The sequence below is a fragment of the Penaeus monodon genome, chromosome 29 (genome assembly GCF_015228065.2).
Source record: "Penaeus monodon isolate SGIC_2016 chromosome 29, NSTDA_Pmon_1, whole genome shotgun sequence".
NCBI lineage: Eukaryota > Metazoa > Arthropoda > Malacostraca > Decapoda > Penaeidae > Penaeus > Penaeus monodon.
This window is the reverse complement of record NC_051414.1, coordinates 33,309,240-33,316,069: the sequence shown is the minus strand read 5'-3', so window position 1 is coordinate 33,316,069 and position 6,830 is coordinate 33,309,240. Positions and strand designations below refer to the sequence as shown.

Below are 6,830 nucleotides of genomic sequence, written 5' to 3'. Positions count from 1 at the left end.
GTAAAAATAACTCCAGTATCAGTGACTGCCAAATGAAGTTCTGTTTTCTTTCATAGGTGATTAAGTGAGGATGTGCTTTACAGTGGTTCTGCAAAATTATGTCCATGATGTTTTTACATCAACTTTAGATTCCAAGACTGCACCACAATTGTACAAAAATTGGCACCATAAAACAATAATCAATGAACAAAGACCAATGTATTAACATACTATACCTGTATACAAATTATCTATATACAAGTCTTACTGGCTTTTACTACCACTCAACCATCTGACAGTAATTAAGTAAATTTCTCAGGCTAGACAAGAGATATTATGGGACCAAAACCTCAAATTTCTCTTATTTGTGCTTCTTAAATAGGTAACCCTTTGGCTACAAGACATACTGGCCACGCCAAGTGAAAAGGGATAAGGTATCAGCAGTATTAGGGAGGATATTATTAAACAAAAGCTGATAACCAGTCTGCAATTTTTTAACTAAACTGAGAGTGAAAATGTTCAGTCACATCTTTAAATCTTAGTATTCAAAATTGTTAACAACAAAGAAGGGAAAAACAAATTAACAAAGTACGTATCTTGTCTGTATAATTAAAACAGTCCTGGCAAGATGAACTTTCCTCTTCTGTGTAAAGATGTACACAAATAATATTGCTACCAAAAATACTGTACACTAAAATACACTGAAATTTAGCCACTCTTCCCAGCATGACTTTCTGTGATGAAACTTGTTTAAGCAGGCCACTCATATCTTTGCTGCTTGCAGAGGATGTCTTTCCAATCCTTGGCCTGATATGCATAACTTGATTAATGATGAATGATGAAATTGCTTTGATTATCACTTAAAGCAAACAATCTCGGTCAAATGCATTACGTGCTCTTTACTAAAGCGAGTATATCAGTTATGTGAGTATGTGCTATTTCTTTCTTTTAATACAAGAGTAGCTTGTGTAGTGACACTATTTCAAGTATAGTTGAAAATCATCATAATCTTGACATCCATTACATATTACTATGTTCCCAAAAAAGTAATAGTAATGAGCACTTACGCATTGTAATTTTCCTCTTTTAATATTCATAATGTCTGTATCTTCCACATTCTTATGTTACAATGGAAAATATTTAAAATTTCTTTACCAAAGTTGTTAACTGGAGTTGACAGATACAAATGTAAAGAACATTTATTCTTCTAGTAGTATAAGCTACAGATATTTCAAGGAAACTACTTTTCTGATGCTGCTGGCTTTCTGGAAGAACCTTCACTTTTTTATAGCAACAGAAAAATATTTCTTTATCACTTTACTCAGCATTTCTGATTATATTTCAAATTGAAATAAATCTGTCATCACTTTTTCTCTTTTTATACACATTTTTCTAAGAATTTGTTACAAGAATCACCATCACACCTGTAAGACACAAACACAGCATCACTGCACATCACAGCTTCAATTTGCATAAAGCAAATCGCAACACAACTTTTTAGTATCTGCCTTTCCTCTGAAAGCGTCTGTCTGATTGGGGAGATGACCTTGAGTGCTGGCTCCTCTCCTTTCGTCTGGAGTCAGATAACTCTCTTAAAGGTGATTCCCTGTGTCGAAATTCAACCTCTTGATGGTCTTCAGAGTGAGACAAAAAGTGCCGGGAAGAACTTGAGGAACGAGAGCTTTTCCCTCTGGATCCTTGTCCTCCTTCCAGATCCCTATCACTCCAGAATCTCCGGTCATGCTTTCCAGATAATTCATTATCCTCTAGTAATCTCCTATTCTCAAGTTGCCATAACTTTAATTCTGTTTCAATGCTTTCTTCTTCAAGCATTCTTAATTTCATTTCCACTTTCTGCTCTCGAAGTCGTAGCAGATGTACACGTAAGTCTTCATCATCTTCATCTCTTTTTCCAATTTCTTTTCCTCCATCCACCAGTGGAGACAGCAGACCTTCCCTTGAGTTTTCTTCATGAAAGCCACAACTGTCAGAAAATTCTTCCAAACTTGCTTTTCCTTCATAACGACTTGATTTACTTGTGCTTCTCTTCAGGTCAAGATGATCACGTGAATCAATGCTGTTTGACCATGGCCTTGAGTAGCCCTCAGGTGAAACAGGTGAGCAACCCCTTTGTAGCTCAGATGGTTGTACTTTTGAGCCTTTCACCCTGCTGTGACTTGAAGAGGGTAATGGGGAACCTTCAACATGATTACTCCAAGAATCAGACAACTCAAATGTGGGCTGTGGAGAAACTGGTGAACATCCTCTTTGTAAATCAACTGGTGACCAGGAACCCCTCCTTCTGTGAGACTTTTTTCCTTGCAGATTTTCATGGGAAGGTGACCAGAAATTGCTGGATCGAGGAGATGGAGACAACTCATCAAACAGAGGAGATCTCCTGAGAGTTTCATATCTGTTTGGACTTTGACTCTCAACAGATTTACCACTACGAAGGGTTTTCGGAGATCCATGGGCAGGCCTTCCCCTTGTCGATGAATCAGGCCCTTTCCTTTGGTTAACATGCTTTTTATCTATATCCTCACTTACTTCTTCAAACCATCTTTTCTCTTTCGGCCTTGAAGACTGCCTCACTGTTGTCTTAGTAATTAATCTTGGTGACCTGCCTCTGATAACACGATCTGATGATCTATCTATTCCCTCTTCAGACCTTCGCCTATTTTCATAAGACCTGCCCCTACCATTACCCTTTGGGGACTTGTCACTCCGCAATTGTCCAGGGGACCTGCCTCTACTAGCATTGCTTGGAGATCTACTTCTAAGAAATCTGTCTTTGTTAGAGTACTTGGGAGATTCATCTCTGTCAATGTATCTAGATACTCTGTCTTTGCCAAACTGTCTAGGGGATCTTTCCCTGTTCAATTGTCTTGGAGATCTGCCTCTGCCAACATGTTCTTGAATCCTGTTTCTACCTATAGGCCTAGGAGATCTATCTCTTCCAACAAATCCTGGTGACTTGCTTCTGCCAAAAACTCCTGGTGATCCCTTTCTCCTGAAATGCCCAGGAGACTTTCTTCTACCAATGGGAGATCTCTCAGATGATTTTTGTGACCGTCTTTGTGTAATGGTTGGAGACTTACCATGTGACCTATCACATGTATTTCTTGGTGACCTTCCTCGAGTATGCTGATACTGAAGCCTGCCACTAGCAGACTGAACTGGTGACTTTCCTCTACTTGCCCGATCAGCTGATCTCTGGGACCCTGTTGATCTTCCTCTTGCCAACCGAGATGACACTCTGTCAGCAATGGGGCTTACTGACCTCCTGCTGTGCTGTCTTGGAGATCTGCCCCTGGATGAGGGCCTGGGAGATTTTCCTCTTGAAGAAGGGCCCTGAGACCTTTGCTTAAATGAGATTCCTGGGGACTTTCCTCTCTGCAACAATACTGGAGACCTACCTTTAGGAGAAAACCTAGGAGACCTTCCTCTGAAAGAACTTGGAGACTTCCCTCTAGAAGCCACAGACCCTGGAGAACACCGCTGCGGCAGCCTTGGTGAACATCCTCTATGTGCACCTGTTGACCTTGCTTTAGACGTTATGGGTCCTGGTGATCGTCCTCTGGAAGGTGCACTTAGAAGCCTTGATGATGATGACTGTTCAGGAGACCTGCTTCTAGGTGACAATCTTCGAGGATATGACTCCCCACAGTTCCTCTGCAGCAATCCTGGGGAATCTGACCAGTTTGGTTGTTGTGGGGAATTCCCTCCATTCGCTCTTCTTGGAGACTGAGACTCAATTTGCCCACGTGAGCCAATCCAATTATCAGCTGTTGGCTCCAAGCTCTGAGCATCAGATCTAGTAGGCCAATCTGAGCTTCCCCTCTTTGGAAAAGGTGCCTGACTTTTCCAATCAGAAGAATTATAAGAATTAGAATCATTATCATGTCCAAATGTCTGGTCTTGGAAAGACCCATCATACTGTTGGCTGACATGCCTGGGATTCTCATTAAATGACAAAGGTATCCTTGGTCTTTTGGCTTCAAGCGACCCAGATAAAGGTGATGGGTCTCTACCTCCAGTCTTTAATGAAGTTTGACCTGTCATTACTGTGGTATAGTTCCTCTTGTATCCCGAGACCTGATTGGTTTGTGAATTATTCCTCCACTTCCATGACGGCTCACTTATCCTGCTTCCTCCTTTGACATTGTGATCTGCATTAGAGAAATCCCCATCTGATGACCCATACATATGTCGATCAAACTGAGTATCTGATGAATGAACTGCATATTCTTTTTTAGAAAGTAAGCTACTTGAATAACTCCTTTCATCTACACTAGTTGACCTTGTGGATCCTAGAGTTACTGCTGTCTGGGCATAATCTGTATTTTGAAGAGGTGGTGTATCCACAACTGAAGAACCAGAATTTTGCCTTTTGCCAAGTTCAGATATTTCCTTCTCTACCATAAAAGAATCTGTTGGCATGTTCATTTTCAACCTCCATGTCTTAAGGTAATCAAAAGCTTTACTGGTTTTCTTCCGTTGGTATGCAGCATGATCAACACTACTGTATGCAGTGTTCCTCCCATTACTTCCCATACCATCAACATCTGAAATCTGAGAATTGTAAGGTTTATCTGGAAATCCACAACCATGGGCAGACTGCCCAAGCAAACCTACATCTTGGTGTGTCTTTAGTAGCAAATCCATGCTTTTCTTCTCCAGTGGCACATCAGGCAACCAATTAAATGAAGCTTGCAAAATTTCATTCCTGTTTTGACCGCTTGCAAGCAATGGGGCTCCACTTCCTTCCTGACTGCCTGCATTCACTCTCCACTCTGGTTTATTATTCCAGCTTCTGAAGGGCTGCCCTGAATCAGCTCCCTCTCTCTGTGGGTAATTATTCATAGGACCTTCTGGCCTAAAACTTGCTGTACCATCTGTTTTGCTCTCCCATCCTTTGCCTGACCCCTGAGAACGAAAGGGTTTGCCTCCTTCAACACTACTGTTATCAGAATGCCCATGCTGGTAATCAAAAGAAGAGGCTGACTTCAGATTTGTTCTTGATGCATTTCGAGAGTAATTGGCAGACCAAGAAGACATCTTTTATTCTGTAAGTGCACTGTCTCTTGTCCTTCTTACACTGATAACATGACTTCAATTCCTCACTTCACTGCATTTTTGGTGACGTTCTCTTTTGACCAGCAGTGGTGCCAATTTCCATACACAATACTTGTAATTTTTTGTAGGTCTACATCGTTTGATAGCATCAATGTTAACTCAGTTCTAGCTCTTTACAAGAAGCAATCAGGTAAATTTTATTGCACAGTTCTTTGAGAAAACACTCAATTGAAATCTGTCATGTGCATTTATAGTTTTCAGAACATGCACATGGATGATGATTAAGGTGTCCCAAGTGCAATATTGAGAATCCTTTATATTGTCTTCATGTTTTGCCTACAGCCATCACAAACCTGTGCGACCTGCAAAAGAGTATTGAACAAATATAAGGTAATGTTTCACTATCACTTCTCTGCCACAGCAACCAAGGAAACGTGCATGAAATTCCATTTCCAAACTTTACAACTAATCACCAGGAATACATGTGCATGTACAGATTTTCCATTCAGTGTGCAGTCTTACATCTGTTTCAGTTATTGTTCACCTCTTTAGCTACAAGATTTCCCACAGAACCTCATACAGAGATAGGCAACTTCCATCAAAATAACCAAAAAGCAGTTAACCTATATGCACTTCTATTGTAGAGTACAGAAACACTAGAAGCTTCTCTTGAATCTAAAGATCTATTACACGGATATAAAGCTCATCCACAAAAAATGAAAATAAGTGATGTTTCTTACACCTGCATCAGTAATAAATACAAGAAAAAGTATTGAGGAACCTTAGTGAGGGCAATTCTTAAAATCATCATTTGAAAACATATAACTGATCCTTTCTTTTTTATACTTTTAATACTTAACATATAAATAAACACTCATCTGATATACTAATGTGGGCAAATTGCCCTGCCATAATTTTTTTGAGATGATATCTTTATGCTTCTCTTCACTCCAAATGCAAATATCATGCAAATATGTTGGTTTATGCCTAAGCACCAATAAATAGTTTATCACACATGCAGCAACCCAAAAAGTCTTCCATATCTCAACAGCTACAGGGTCCAGTTAGTAAGGTGTCCATTCTATTTCACACAGGTATATTCAATTTTCTCAGCCTAAAACTTACAAGCCTTATCAATTTTGTAGTTAATAGGAGTATATCAAGGGAACCACTACTAGAAATTCAGCCTTTCTCTTAATGGAATAAGCAAATTTGAATTAATTTATCGTTGGAATGCTACTGAACCGGAAATTAATAACCAACCACAAAACCCTGAACTAAAAGGACCCCACTGATTTTCCAGCACCCACTGTTTCTGGGTCATGCTCCATTCCATGTAACCAACCAATGTCATGGAGCTTATAATAGTTCAATAATTCTACTCTGATACCCTACTAATGCATCTTCTGTGCAACTAAGGCATCATGACCCACTTCTGAAGTTTGCACTTTTTTTAGACATGAACAGGGGTAAATGAAAAACAAAATGGCTAAGAATGGTTCAAACTGAATGGAGCTGCACCAACAAGGCCTATACTATATCAAAGAATTAAGCTGGAAAACTCTTTTTTATTCGTATTTAAGACTTTCATGTTCTGACAAGACCTGTTAATTTTGGAACAAAAATATATATATGAACTGTCAACATTTTTGTAGTTATAACCATGAACCTTCTAGTACATGTAGTTATACTTAAATACATAGTTTTCAATTAAAGAAAAAAGAATATGCAATGGTACTGGTGCTCAACACAATGTTTCTCTTCAGAATATTAAT

The 6,830-nt window shown here is 39.4% G+C and overlaps 1 protein-coding gene across 1 annotated transcript in view; it reads right to left on the bottom strand.

Moving 5' to 3' along the window:
- LOC119592182 (D-aminoacyl-tRNA deacylase-like) overlaps positions 1 to 6,830 on the bottom strand; it is a gene marked incomplete in the record, with an annotated part of 44,963 nt that overhangs the window by 35,738 nt on the left and 2,395 nt on the right. The window contains 1 exon segment of the mRNA XM_037941011.1: positions 5,409 to 5,417.